Below are 16,995 nucleotides of genomic sequence, written 5' to 3'. Positions count from 1 at the left end.
TCATGGATAAAGTCCTCGGTCGTTTAAAGTGGACTATGGCTCTAGTGTACTTAGACGATATCATCGTGTTTTCCAAAACATTTTCTGACCATCTAGATCACATTGAGCAAGTTCTCATAGCTATCGAGAAGGCTGGCCTAACACTCCAACCATCGAAGTGTGTTTTTGCGTCGTCGAAGATAAATTACTTAGGTCATGTTATTACTCCCGATGGTGTTCGACCAAATGACGATAAACTTCTAGCTGTCCGTGACTTTCCGACACCCAAGACAGTACGCGACGTCCGTGGGTTTTTAGGACTCACGTCCTACTATCGAAAATTTATTCGTTATTATGGAGAGCGCTCACACGCTCTAACAAACCTCCTGAAGAAAGATAGTCTTTGGTGTTGGGGTGTGGCGCAACAACTGGCCTTTGAGGATCTTAAAGAAGCCTTGCAGAACGCACCCATTCTGGGTCATTTCTCCGAAGATGATAAAATTGAACTGCACACCGACGCTTCCGGTCATGGTTTGGGAGCGGTTTTGGTTCAGAACGATCAACAAGGACAGGAACGGGTAATAGCGTACTACAGTAAGCGATTGAGCGAGGCGGAGGAAAAACTTCATTCGAGTGAGCTAGAAGTTATGGCTGTCGTTTTCGCAATCGAATATTTCAGACCGTATCTTCACGGTCGCCCATTTATTGTCGTCACTGACAACAGCGCTCTCCTCTGGCTGCAGAAGAAAAAAAGCATAAGTTCGAAATTTGCACGATGGGCTATTTGTTTAGAACAGTACCAGTATACGCCTATTCACAGCAGTGGAAAGAAACACTTAAATGCCGACGCCTTGTCTCGCGCACCAGTTAATTCACAAGATGCTGAAAGTACAGCGGAAGAAATACCTACCTGTGCCATTCAATTCGAAGCTATTCCGGTAGAAGAATTAGCATTAGCGCAACAAAGCCTTCCCAAACTGAAGAGCCTAATGATGAAATTACAACAAATGAAAACGAAAAAAATTGAAGACGCGAGAATAGGGGAATATACTCTGAAGAATGGGGTACTTTATCGCGATAACGCATGTGGAGGTGGAAGGAAGAAGTTACGGGTTGTACCACCTTCACTACGTAGAACCATTTTAGAACTGACCCACGCCTCGGAAGCCGGAGGGCACATTGGCTTCGACAAAACATTGGCGAAGGTTCAAGAAAGGTATTGGTGGCCCAAATTAAGGAAAATGGTACGGCGTTATGTAGAATTATGTGTCCCTTGCCAATTTCGTAAAGTACCGCGAGGGTCCTCGGTCGCTTTACTTAAGCCTATTCCGCCTCCGAATACACCATTTGAGGTGATCGGAATAGACCATTGTGGCCCATTCCTCAAGTCTTGCAGGGGTAATAGGTACATTCTTATCGCCATCGACTACCTCACCAAATGGATCGAGGCCCGGGCGGTCCCGAGCACAGAATCAATTTTTGTGACAGATATCCTAAGAAATCAAATTGTCCTTCGTCATGGCAGTCCTCGACTCTTAATAAGTGCCCGTGGCAGCTCTTTCCTGTCTAGAGAAACGGAACTAGAATTAGAAAAATTGGGAATTCAGTCCGCTGCAAGTTCAAGCTATAGGCCTCAGACCAATGGGTTGGTGGAACGTGCAAACCAGACAATGGGGAACGTCCTTTACCACTATGTTAATCCGGAACACACGAATTGGGACGAGCACTTGCAATCTTCCGTCTTTGCGAGTAACTCTTCGGTACAGGCCACGACTAAACGAACGCCTTTCGAACTTCTCTATGGAAGAGTTCCAGTCCTGCCGGGAGAGGGAAATATCGTATACCCCGGAAAAGATTCAGTAGGCCACGAAGAGCGGATTCAAAATGTCCAGAAAGAAAGAGAATTTGCTCGAGATCGCATTATTGCCAGGCAAGCACTGCAGAAGCAACGTTATGACAAGGGAAAGAAAGGAGCTCCTTCGTATAACCCAGGCGATTTGGTGTTGGTACGCAACTTCGCCAAAAAGAAAGGTCGAACCACTAAGCTACTACCACGATATCGAGGTCCTTACCAGGTCTTAAAACGAACTGGTCCAATTAGTTATAAAGTTGAAGATCCACCGTATTTAAGAACAAAGAAACGACATCATATCCTACCCGTACATGTGGACCACATGAAGCCCTATAAAACCCGTAACCTCGAGGACCAGATGGACTCGGAAGACGCGGAGTGGTCGGAAACCGACGACGACAGTCAATCCAGCACGGAAATTTATGATCCGAATGACTCCTCTGCTGGGGTGACAGAAACGGTTACAGAGATTTGTACCGACGTACTTCCAGGTAAAAAAGCACATATCTCTGAATGGGTGAACGACGATGAAGCAAAATCAATTAACTTGTACGAAACCGAGACTTTCGATCCCACAGAACTCACAGAAAAAGGTTTAACCAGTACTTCACCGCCCGCGCTAAATACCTCGGACCAACTCGCTCCCACCGGAGGTAGGCCCCAACGCACTCGTAACCCAATAGCCCGGTACGGAAATCCGATCTGTTTTTCTGCCCAATTAGTTATGTGTGCAGTCTGCCTTTTAATGCTTAGCCCTGTTTGCAATTATTGAAAAAAAAAAATGAGTAAGTGTAACTTGCTAATAAAAAAAAAGGGTTTTTCGGGAAATATGGGGTTTATTTGGTGTTTGTGTTCTTTGGTTATTGTATTTGTCTGTTTTTTTTGTTTAATTTTTCAAAAAAACAAAGACGTTCTCCTGTTTTTAATCGAATGGGGACATTCGATAGTTGCAGGATGGCCGAAAATGTGACAGCGCTCTTAAACGTATGGAAAGTTTTGGGGCTTTGGCGTTCCTTTCTTTTATAGCAACTTTCTTTTGTATTGCAAACCTCGGGCAATACCGGCCGATGGCTCAGCTACCAAGGTCGCACTTCTTGGAATTTGGGGGACAACCCCGGGGAAACCCGCTCGGGGGGAAAGGGGAGAAGCGAGAGGGAAGCGCACGTTTTTCGGAAAGAGGAGAACGTTTTTGGATGCGAAACGCGAATGTGTGAGAATACGAGTAGAAAGGAAAAATAAAGAATCCATTTTTTTATACGTTAATGTTTGAGTTATTTCGTTAGTTTTCGAAACCAAAGCTCGATTTAGTGTAACATTTTTCTTAACAATTGCGCTCATTCGAATCTCGTATTCTTAACAATTGGGCTCATTCGAATCTCGTATTCTTAACAATTGGGCTCATTCGAATCTCGTATTCTTAACAATTGGGCTCATTCGAATCTCGTATTCTTAACAATTGGGCTCATTCGAATCTCGTATTCTTGACAATTACGCTGGTTAGGTACATCAATTTGTTTACAAAGTCCTTTTTTAACTATCACACTAACCCGAACCCTAATATTTCCCTGCTGCTTAGTTTTGGCTTCTTGCAGCCTACTTCCAGGGGCTAGTAGGCCACACTTTGAAGCTCTCTGGCGCTCTTTTAACTCATCGTAGGAAAATGGGGGAAAACAGGCATACTTCTCAACTCACCCCCTACAACTCCTTAAAGTTTTTGCATAACCTTTTGAAACACCCTGTATAGATACTTAAGGATGAATAGGTTGTATAAATCACAATTTTCAAACTAGAATTGTTTTTTTATTTGCACATAAAAAATTACTTAAAATATTAACCTAAAATATATTATAATCGTTGCTACTTCCCTGCAATGTTTATTTATTATCCCAGACCAAGTGAAAATGGTTTTATTTATGTCTGCAAAAGTCTTATTAAATAAAATTTAATTTAATTTTACATATTAAGTATATTTTGTTTTAATAAATTGTTTTTTTACATTTTATCAATTTTAAATTGTTCCCGTTTTAATTTATAATATTTGAAACATTGTCTACGGTCTTTTAAATTTTTTGTTTTAATCAAACTAAAAACTAAAACATGGGTGAATGATCGCATTGAACCTTTTCAAGTATATCAATATCAGCTTCTGAATGTATCATTGCAGATGAATACGGGTGCTGGTGGAAACTTCGCAGTTCATTACTTAGGGAGTTAAATTATGAAATTTAATTTACGTATTAAATCAAAGTAAGAAAACGTCATTGAAATTTCGATTTCAGCAACTCAATTAATTCTCCAATCACGAATTAATCATTGCAATAACGACTCAAAGTCTACCTGCACCCAAAAATTTAAATTTAATATTTTATAGATTATGTATAGTTGTCAGCACTGTCAAAATTTCATATTAAAATTTTAGTTATTTTATAAGTTATTCCAAATAGAAAATGTGAATTTTAGCAGACAAACTTCCGCTTTCAATTGACCCGAAAACACGAAATCTTGAATGTATGACGTAGAAGAAGACAAACAAAATATATTTTACTCAAACCACCAAATTGGCTAGATCATGATTACGTATGGCAACGTTTGGCTACACCCTAGAAATTAAAAAGCCAAATTTCCAGGACAAGTTATGTCGCGTTGTACGATGAAAAATACTAAACATTAAGACATAGAGTGCTCTGATTACCGTATCATGGTTTTAAATACCAGTGGAGTAAACTATATTTACCCCATCTGTATGAAAGAAACATTTCTACCAGGGAATAATTATTTCACGATTGGCGCTGCTGTAGTCTAAATGAGTACATTAGCGACACGAATTAAATCTTATTTACATTCGAGCCCGCCAAATTAACTAGCATCTGTGACCTCAGTGATGCTATAAATTAAGTCACGCGCCCTTTTAAAAACGGAATTAATTTCTATAGAAGGTGCTTTAAGGAGATGTACCGAGAAAATAGGAGACAGTGCATTAAAGTCTATATAGATTTTAATGCACTGTCTCCTATTTTGTTAATGTTTAGTATTTTTCATCGTACAACGCGACATAACTTGTCCTGGAAGTTTGGCTTTTTAATTTCTAGGGTCTAGCCAAACGTTGCCATACGTAATCATGATCTAGGAAATTTGGTGGTTTGAGTAAAATCTATTTTGTTTGTCGTCTTCTCAGAGGCGTAGTGAGGAGGGGCAGGGGGGGGACATACGCCCCGGGCGCCGACGGTCAGGGGGCGCCAAAAAGGCGGATAAAGTATTAAAGCGGATATTGGAAACTGGAAATTTTTTAATATATCAATTAAATTGTAATATATTAATATTTATTTTGTTATTGATAATGATTAGGTTTCGTTTAAAAACAAGGACTTTTTACCTCCGAGGGGACAAAGTCCCCTAGGAGAGGTTATACAATCACCGTGTCTGTCTGTCTGTCAGGCCTGCGAACGCGTTCGCATTTTCGGGGCAAAGGGTAATCACTGCGTTCGCAGTTTCTCGAAGGGTTGGCAAAGTTATAACGTTAGGTACTATAATTTATTCTACATCATTTTAAATATTTATAAACAATATTAATCTTATATTTAATTAAATATTTATAAATTATATTAATCTTATATTTAATTAAATATTTATTAATTATATTAATCTTATATTTAATTAAATATTTATAAGTTATATTAATCTTATATTTAATTAAATATTTTTTTCGTTAACGTCCACCGTCGCTACGTTTGTTATGGGTGCGTATTCTTCAACTCCTTCTTACTGACTTTTGGGACGGACCGAGTTCTGAGTGTTATAGCAGCCTCTCAACTTCCAATGGCAGGGTTTCCACCAATTGCTTACGGTATTCGTCTTAGTAACAATTTGCAATCGCATCGGACGGGATTTGAACGCGAGACCTCCTGCTTGACAGGCGGACGTTCTACCACATAACCACCGACACTTGTTATGCTTTTTTGAAAATTAGACCTTCAGCTTTATCGGAAGCGTATTTAATAGAGTACGAAATTTTGGTTTAATTTAACTGGAATTGTTATTAGTAGTAGAAGGAAAGTAAGGGCGAGGCTCCGATCCTAGGATCGAGGATCGAGGATCCAGGATTTAAGGGGTGAAATGGGGGTAAAATCGTCGAAAAGTCAATGTATTTAGGGTATTTCTCGCGACGATTTGTTTTCTCATTTATCAACATATTATGTCCAGGCCAACTTGTTCATTTATCTACGCTTATCTCGAAAGATACTTGAACGTATATCTTATCAAGTTTTATCGTACGGAATAAGTTGAAATGATGTAAAAATTGATAACCTAGGCGACGCGTGCGCAGATTACCCCGGGGGACGCGGTTAATTTGAATTTAAGAGTGTTTTGACGTCATGGAATATTCGTTGTTAAAGTAGAATGGAAATATTTTTAAACTTCATTTTAATATCATTGTAGTACTTAAATATGCTTGACACTTGAACCAATCTCACGAGTATTTCTTAAAACGAATATCTCGATCGCGTTTTATCGTACGAAATAAGTGGAAATTATGTAAAAAGTGATAACCTAGGAGATAGCACGCGTGCGCGGATTACCTGGGAGGCGCGGATTGCCCGGGCGCGCGGTTAATTTGAATTTAAAACATGGATTCCCTCTCCGAAATAATTCATGTACCCAAAATTGGACCGCAAGTTTTTTTTCTTTTAGGGGAATCTCTATGGGAGTTTAACATTACAATAAAGCTAATAGGTCCAGTTTGGGGTACTTTTGGTCCGAAATGGGGTACATAGGGCCGAAAATGGTGACTTTGGTCGTTTTAAGGGTACTTTTGGTCTATTTTGGTCCATTTTTGGGTACATCAGAAAAGCAGTTGGAAAAACGAAGAGCCTTATTTTTTTTTCCACCCATCTCCAAACTCCAAAAATTTATTGCTTTAATTTATTTATCCCTTCCGTAGGTATAAAATAAGATAAAAACCACTTACCTATATTTTAATTACGGTAAATTAAAAATACTTAATTAGTGTACTAAGTTACGTTTAAAAGAACCTTTTGTAACAATTCCAATATGTAAATATAGGTATAAGGATTGAAAAAATACTTAAAGTGGTTTTACTGATAAACTCTAAAGGAATTTAACTTTAAAGGGTGTCTTAGATTATTGTTTTTAATTTTATTCAAGTTGAAAACGTATTAAGAGTCCTTCAAAGTACTATAAAAGGATTTTATTTACGAACTTAATTCATATTTTCTTCAAACTTTCAATTCGCTTTTATTACTATTTAAATACGGTAAAATATAATTCTTATACACAAATATAGTCAGAAAGATACTATAAAAGACTAAAATTAAAATTAAATTAAATTTGTGTGGATAAGATTTGTAAATATCATTTTGAAACTAATAACTTTCACGCTTTATTTAAGTCAAGCCAATAAAAACAATTACCTATATTTTAAATACGGTAAAATATAAATACATTTCCGATATGTAAATAGGTAGAATAACACTATGAAAAGTTCCTTTTTCTTCTTTTAATACGACAACACACAACTCTGATACGCAAATATATAAAGAAAATATAAAAAAAATTTACTCTACGTTCGATACGTTAAAATACATTTCCGATACACAAATATAGATAAAGAAATACTATAAAATGTAAAAAGGTAGAAAAATACTACACATTAACCATTATGAATTTAAGCTTACAACATCCTTCACGTATAGAGCATAACATATATGTTCAGAGTTAACTTGTTTCCTCGTTATCTTTATCGCATGTGTTTTAAATAGCGTATGGAATAAGTTAAGAATGTACTGAAATGGTGTATGTTTAAACCTCGTAGAATAAATAGTAAAACATATGTTCAGAGTCGGCTTGATTACTAAAGCGAATAACACAGAGACGTTTCCGGTGTAGTCACGTAGGAAGAAAAATACTACAACACTCTCTATACTCTACATTCAACACGTTAAAATATACTTCCGAAATGCCAATATAGGTAGTAAAATACTACAAAATCTCTATAGTTTACCTTCAATACGTTAAATTACATTCCAATATGTAAATATAGGAGGAAAAATACTACAAAAGCCTCTTTTCTTGGCGTTCAATATGTTAAAATAGATTTCTGAAATGCAAATGTAGGTAGTAAATACTACAAAATCTCTATACTCTACCTTCAATACGTTAAATTACATTCCAATATGTAAATATAGGTAGTAAATACTACAAAAGCCTCTTTTCTTGGCGTTCAATATGTTAAAATAGATTTCTGAAATGCAAATGTAGGTAGTAAATACTACAAAATCTCTATACTCTACCTTCAATACGTTAAATTACATTCCAATATGTAAATATAGGTAGTAAATACTACAAAAGCCTCTTTTCTTGGCGTTCAATATGTTAAAATAGATTTCTGAAATGCAAATATAGGTAGTAAATACTACAAAAGCCTCTTTTCTTGGCGTTCAATATGTTAAAATAGATTTCTGAAATGCAAATATAGGTAGTAATTACTACAAAAGCCTCTTACTCTACGTTCAATACGTTAAATTAATGATATGCCTCCGATCGAATCGTTCATTTTTTCCTATTTAAATATACGCATTTAAATTAGAATTGCTTCTAGTGTTCGGCAGTCAATTAATTTTTATCCACAAATTTTCCGATTTATTTAAAAAACGTTGGTAAAAAGAATATCATTTTAACTTATTTAATTGTGTTTTTTACCCAACCAAGCATTTATTTGAATAAAAGTGGTATTTATTTAAATAACCAATAGTTAAATAAAAATTGTTAAATGTTTAAATAATCGAGCCTCCGTCGACGTCTGAAATGTGAAATGGGGCACCGACGGGGCTGGCGCGGACGCTGGGGCACGGGCGCCATCCGCGTCTCAATGTCTGACTATCATCTCGCAGTTCCATACTGGGCTATTTGATCATCAAAATGACCAAATACACGTATATTTGAACATTTCTTTGACTACATGACTGAAAAATTGTTTCAAGCTCCATCTACTTGGTTACAAAATTTGTTAAATACTTGGCTTTAAGGCCATCTAAATTAAAGTTAGAAGAAGCTAGACAAAGAGAAATTGTTCTGAAAAAAAAAATTAAAGATATAAAAACTAACCAATAGTATTTCGAATACCAAATAATTCGACGTATTTGTTTTTGAAATAACTAAATAGTTTGCATATTTGTCAAAAAAAAACTAAAAAAGTAATTGAAATTACTATTAATTTTACTTGCAATAGTAAAATACTAAACCAAATGTAAAATTTATATTTTATTTTATTTAATAAATTTAAACTATAATACTAAACTTTTTCAAAAAAAACTTTTACAAACAAAATTTAAAATACACATTTTTAAAATTTAACTACACCAGCTCCAAGTCAGCTAGCGACTTTTTTTTTAAGTAACTACTAACTACAATTAAAATCAAAGGATCTGCTATATTTTTCATGCTTTGAAAACAATTAATTAAAATCTCGAGTTTTTAAATATATGTAAAACACGAAGGAGCAGATCTTTTATCACAAATTTTCAAAAATTATATTTAATTTAGTTTATAATAATATAGGCAACTCAAAAATTAAAAAACGAAAAATCAAAAAAAATTACTTACTTCAACCTTTCTCCCAGTTATTAGTTTCGTTTTAAACTTGGTTTACGTTTTAGTTTTACTTTGCTATTCTAGAAAATTCCAAAATTCCTTTAGAGTTTATCAGTAAAACCACTTACTTTAAGTATTTTTTTTTAATTAGTTCGGTCTAATAGTAGATTACGCACCTATAATCCATGATGTTTTCATTTAAATTCAAATTATAACGAATTGAAAGTTTGAAGAAAATATTAATTTAGTTTGTAAATGAAATCCTTTTATAGTACCCTGAAGGGCTCTTAATACGTTTTGAACTTCCAAAATAAATTAATGTACTAAGTTACGTTTAAAAGAACCTTTTGTAACAATTCCAATATATATATATATATATAAAAAACCGTGATAAATAGTAAAACCCACTTATTTTTCAATTAATACATTTCAGATACACAAATTAATTAAATAAAAGTATTTAAATAAGAATTGCTTCACTAAATTATGCATTTGTACTTTAAATAATACCTGATTTTGAAATTATATTAGAATAATTATATTGTTAAACTTCTTTCATTTTTAAAAATGTAGTAGAAAATGAAAGATATTTTAATTAAAACATTTCTTAATTTCTTTATTACCTAAAAATATTTACAATATTTACAAATTTTTATATTGTTTAACTTCTTTAATTTTTAAAAATGTAATTGCTTGACTTAAATAAAGCGTGAAAATTATTAGTTTCGAATGATATTTACAAATCTTATCAACTCTAAAGTCCATTTTTCAGGTATTAGTAAGTATTTCATACAAACTAACTTCTAAAATATGGATTTAGTTCGTAAATAAAATTATTTTAAATTACTTTGAAGGACTCTTTATACGTTTTGAACTTGAATAATATTAAAAACAATAATCTAAGATACCCTTTAAAGTTAAATTCCTTTAGTTTATCAGTAAAACCACTTACTTTAAGTATTTTTTGATCCGTTCGGTCTAATAGTAGATTACGCACCTATAATCCATGATGTTTTCATTTAAATTCAAATTATAACGAATTGAAAGTTTGAAGAAAATATTAATTTAGTTTGTAAATGAAATCCTTTTATAGTACTCTGAAGGGCTCTTAATACGTTTTGAACTTCCAAAATAAATTAATGTACTAAGTTACGTTTAAAAGAACCTTTTGTAACAATTCCAATATATATATATATATATATATATATATATATATATATATATAAATAAAAAACCGTGATAAATAGTAAAACCCACTTATTTTTCAATAAATACATTTCAGATACACAAATTAATTAAATAAAAGTATTTAAATAAGAATTGCTTCAATAAATTATGCATTTGTACTTTAAATAATACCTGATTTTGAAATTATATTAGAATAATTATATTGTTAAACTTCTTTCATTTTTAATGTAGTAGAAAATGAAAGATATTTTAATTAAAACATTTCTTAATTTCTTTATTACCTAAAATTATTTACAATATTTACAAATTTTTATATTGTTTAACTTCTTTCATTTTTAAAAATGTAATTGCTTGACTTAAATAAAGCGTGAAAATTATTAGTTTCAAATGATATTTACAAATCTTATCAACTCTAAAGTCTGTTTGTTTTATTTAAAAAATAGGCTTGTTCACTTTCGATTATTTAAACATTTAACAATTTTTATTTAACTATTGGTTATTTAAATAAATACCACTTTTATTCAAATAAATGCTTGGTTGGGTAAAAAACACAATTAAATAAGTTAAAATGATATTCTTTTTACCAACGTTTTTTAAATAAATCGGAAAATTTGTGGATAAAAATTAATTGACTGCCGAACACTAGAAGCAATTCTAATTTAAATGCGTATATTTAAATAGGAAAAAATGAACGATTCGATCGGAGGCATATCATTAATTTAACGTATTGAACGTAGAGTAAGAGGCTTTTGTAGTAATTACTACCTATATTTGCATTTCAGAAATCTATTTTAACATATTGAACGCCAAGAAAAGAGGCTTTTGTAGTATTTACTACCTATATTTACATATTGGAATGTAATTTAACGTATTGAAGGTAGAGTATAGAGATTTTGTAGTATTTACTACCTACATTTGCATTTCAGAAATCTATTTTAACATATTGAACGCCAAGAAAAGAGGCTTTTGTAGTATTTACTACCTATATTTACATATTGGAATGTAATTTAACGTATTGAAGGTAGAGTATAGAGATTTTGTAGTATTTACTACCTACATTTGCATTTCAGAAATCTATTTTAACATATTGAACGCCAAGAAAAGAGGCTTTTGTAGTATTTTTCCTCCTATATTTACATATTGGAATGTAATTTAACGTATTGAAGGTAAACTATAGAGATTTTGTAGTATTTTACTACCTATATTGGCATTTCGGAAGTATATTTTAACGTGTTGAATGTAGAGTATAGAGAGTGTTGTAGTATTTTTCTTCCTACGTGACTACACCGGAAACGTCTCTGTGTTATTCGCTTTAGTAATCAAGCCGACTCTGAACATATGTTTTACTATTTATTCTACGAGGTTTAAACATACACCATTTCAGTACATTCTTAACTTATTCCATACGCTATTTAAAACACATGCGATAAAGATAACGAGGAAACAAGTTAACTCTGAACATATATGTTATGCTCTATACGTGAAGGATGTTGTAAGCTTAAATTCATAATGGTTAATGTGTAGTATTTTTCTACCTTTTTACATTTTATAGTATTTCTTTATCTATATTTGTGTATCGGAAATGTATTTTAACGTATCGAACGTAGAGTAAATTTTTTTTATATTTTCTTTATATATTTGCGTATCAGAGTTGTGTGTTGTCGTATTAAAAGAAGAAAAAGGAACTTTTCATAGTGTTATTCTACCTATTTACATATCGGAAATGTATTTATATTTTACCGTATTTAAAATATAGGTAATTGTTTTTATTGGCTTGACTTAAATAAAGCGTGAAAGTTATTAGTTTCAAAATGATATTTACAAATCTTATCCACACAAATTTAATTTAATTTTAATTTTAGTCTTTTATAGTATCTTTCTGACTATATTTGTGTATAAGAATTATATTTTACCGTATTTAAATAGTAATAAAAGCGAATTGAAAGTTTGAAGAAAATATGAATTAAGTTCGTAAATAAAATCCTTTTATAGTACTTTGAAGGACTCTTAATACGTTTTCAACTTGAATAAAATTAAAAACAATAATCTAAGACACCCTTTAAAGTTAAATTCCTTTAGAGTTTATCAGTAAAACCACTTTAAGTATTTTTTCAATCCTTATACCTATATTTACATATTGGAATTGTTACAAAAGGTTCTTTTAAACGTAACTTAGTACACTAATTAAGTATTTTTAATTTACCGTAATTAAAATATAGGTAAGTGGTTTTTATCTTATTTTATACCTACGGAAGGGATAAATAAATTAAAGCAATAAATTTTTGGAGTTTGGAGATGGGTGGAAAAAAAAATAAGGCTCTTCGTTTTTCCAACTGCTTTTCTGATGTACCCAAAAATGGACCAAAATAGACCAAAAGTACCCTTAAAACGACCAAAGTCACCATTTTCGGCCCTATGTACCCCATTTCGGACCAAAAGTACCCCAAACTGGACCTATTAGCTTTATTGTAATGTTAAACTCCCATAGAGATTCCCCTAAAAGAAAAAAAACTTGCGGTCCAATTTTGGGTACATGAATTATTTCGGAGAGGGAATCCATGTTTTAAATTCAAATTAACCGCGCGCCCGGGCAATCCGCGCCTCCCAGGTAATCCGCGCACGCGTGCTATCTCCTAGGTTATCACTTTTTACATAATTTCCACTTATTTCGTACGATAAAACGCGATCGAGATATTCGTTTTAAGAAATACTCGTGAGATTGGTTCAAGTGTCAAGCATATTTAAGTACTACAATGATATTAAAATGAAGTTTAAAAATATTTCCATTCTACTTTAACAACGAATATTCCATGACGTCAAAACACTCTTAAATTCAAATTAACCGCGTCCCCCGGGGTAATCTGCGCACGCGTCGCCTAGGTTATCAATTTTTACATCATTTCAACTTATTCCGTACGATAAAACTTGATAAGATATACGTTCAAGTATCTTTCGAGATAAGCGTAGATAAATGAACAAGTTGGCCTGGACACAATATGTTGATATACGGGAAAACAAATCGTCGCGAGAAATACCCTAAATACATTGACTTTTCGATGATTTTACCCTCATTTCACCCCTTAAATCCCGGACCCCGATCCCGAACCTGACCCCGTCCCCGGGATCGGAGCCTCGCCCTCACTTTCCTTCTACTGTTATTGAAATGGAATTGATATTGAAATTATTGCATCGAAGAAATTCTAATTTAGCGTTTTCTCTATTGATTAAAAACAAATGCGCCACCCAGGTTTCGAACCCACGCCATTCGGCTTGGCAGTCGAGCGCTCTATCACAGAACCACCGATAGCTGCTTAGCTTCACTAAAAATAAGACACTCATCGTAAGCATAATAGGTAATAAAGTCTTGAATTTTTTTATGAATGCATTTATGAAGGCCTAATCTGGTTTTTTTACGAATGAAATTATGTTGATTTAATCTTGTTTGTCTAATCTTTGGTATTGTTGGTTTTTTCTGTCTTATATTTGTATCTACTATTTTTTAAGTTTATTTCCTTTTCCCCGCAAAATCGTCCAGTCTTAAAGGAACCTTTAAGAGCGTAAGTCATGCCCAAAAGCTTATCAGGTTTCATTATAATAACGTGAAAAATCGTATTTGTGAATGGTAAGGTGTTTCGCTTCTTGATATTATATTTTCTATTGCTTGATTTCTAAGTATTTGAACTAATTTATTGCTTGACTGCGTTATAATATTTTTCTATGAATTATTTTGATTCTGAAGTCTGATTGCTTGACTGCGTTATAATATTTTTCTATGAGTTTTGTTTCAGAAGTCTGATTGATTGGGTTGTTATTGTGTATTTTTCTATTCGTTATTTTTATTTTTTGATACTCTAATATTTTAAACTGGATATAGTATAACGTTACTTCTGCGTATTTCGAATGTGCGTGACGTGGAGGGTATTTTCACGTTTTATTAGGATCAGTTTTTTTAAATTTAAATATCTTTCGTTTTATTTGTATTTTATTTCGTTTTTTCAGTCGTATATTTTTATCGAGTTGTATACATCGTGCGATTACACTTATGTTGTTCTGGTTTTTAACTGGGTCGTCATTACTTCGTAATTTATTTTAAACGTTTTCTCGACTGATTAAGATGTTTAATTTGAAATAAAATGAGCGTTAAAGATGCGGCAAGTATTTCGTAAGGGAGAGAAATACAAATACCCTTTGTAGATATTTCTTTAATTAAAATTGGCTTCGTATTATATTTAACTGATAAACTTGTACCGTAAATAGGGTTAAATTCCATTGTGCATTGTTTTAGTACGTCTAACTGACTGTTGTAACTACTTAATTTATAATATTCTGAATAAATTATACTCGGTTGTTTCGTCTCAATTATTTTAAGTATAAATAAAATTTTATACCGGGTGGGTTTGAACCTGGATTACGGTTTTAGTAAATAACTCTGAATTGCGGAGATCTATCTTTAAGGGTCATCTCGAGAAATTAATACCGCTAGGGACAATTCTTCCGAGGAGAGGTATATTTTGGCTAGCCAACTTGTTTTTTAACACAATAGGCTCTTCAATAAATTCCACTCTCATTTTCTTTCCTCCCAAACGCGCATGCGTGAGACACTGAATAAAGTAGTCACATGCTTACGTTACAAATAAAATAGCGTGCGCGAATTTTTTTCGATTCAGGAAGCGCGCGCGCGAAATTACACGAGCCCTTCAATATTGAAATATTAAGCAGCACGCGCTTTAATAACTACTTCTAGGCCATTCGCTGAACAGGTTTTATTTAAGCGTCTATTTAATCATTTAAATCAACACCAAGTAATCGTTTAAATCAACACCAAGTAATCGTAATCATTTAAATCAACACAATTTAATCATTTAAATCAACACAATTTAATCATTTAAATCAACACAATTTAATCATTTAAATCAACACAATTTAATCATTTAAATCAACACAATTTAATCATTTAAATCAACACAATTTAATCATTTAAATCAACACAATTTAATCCTTTAAATCAACACAATTTAATCATTTAAATCAACACAATTTAATCATTTAAATCAACACAATTTAATCATTTAAATCAACACAATTTAATCATTTAAATCAACACAATTTAATCATTTAAATCAACACAATTTAATCATTTAAATCAACACAATTTAATCATTTAAATCAACACAATTTAATCATTTAAATCAACACAATTTAATCATTTAAATCAACACAATTTAATCATTTAAATCAACACAATTTAATCATTTAAATCAACACAATTTAATCATTTAAATCAACACAATTTAAACATTTAAATCAACACAATTTAAACATTTAAATCAACACAATTTAAACATTTAAATCAACACAATTTAAACATTTATATCAACACAATTTAAACATTTAAATCAACACAATTTAAACATTTAAATCAACACAATTTAAACATTTAAATCAACACAATTTAAACATTTAAATCAACACAATTTAAACATTTAAATCAACACAATTTAAACATTTAAATCAACACAATTTAAACATTTAAATCAACACAATTTAAACATTTAAATCAACACAATTTAAACATTTAAATCAACACAATTTAAACATTGGAGCCGCCACAATAGCAAGCGTCTATACCTCCCATTGCTTCCCGAGTTCCCGAAAAAGGAACGTGTTTCGTGCTCCGTTTGAATAAGCACCCTTCTATCACGTGCTGAACAAATGTTTTGGCAAAACGTGCTTTTCAGCGAAAACAATAAAAATCGCGTACGTGACCATTCTCAAATTTGAATAATATGGAATATCAAGAATGTCTTTATTACTAGTTAGTGATAAGGACTATATTGAGACGAGCAGTAGCTCCTTCACTCCGAAAATCAATCAAATCATCCCAGTACCTAAAACTTGAAGCTCACACCGGTGACGTTTTCCCACCTTCGATCTCCACATAGACATTTCCGATATACAGAAATAAACACATTATTAGTTTATACTTGCGGAAGATTTGTGTGTCGCTTGATCGGCATTCATACCTTTTCCTCTAGAGCAGCGGTTCCCAATTTGTTTTTGCTATGGAACCCTAAGTTATCCACCAAATTCTGGCGGAACCCCAACCCATTTTTTAGTTATCTTAAAAGACTCTTGACACAAACAAGGATGGCCGCGCTGCGAATTCTCGGAACCCCTGTGAACCATCCGCGGAACCCCAGGGTTCCGCGGACCACCTTTTAGGAACCGCTGCTCTAGAGCACCCACATATTGCACATGCACACATTTACGGTGGGGCCTCTTATCGGGTGGGCAAAACCGGGTATAATCCGCTTAGTAACTTTTATATTATTAGAAAAAGATTGATTTTTTCCACCCACTGTTATTGC

The sequence above is a fragment of the Leiobunum rupestre genome, chromosome 1 (genome assembly GCF_980474605.1).
Source record: "Leiobunum rupestre chromosome 1, qqLeiRupe1.1.hap1, whole genome shotgun sequence".
Classification (NCBI taxonomy): Eukaryota; Metazoa; Arthropoda; class Arachnida; order Opiliones; family Sclerosomatidae; genus Leiobunum; species Leiobunum rupestre.
This window is presented reverse-complemented; position numbering follows the sequence as displayed.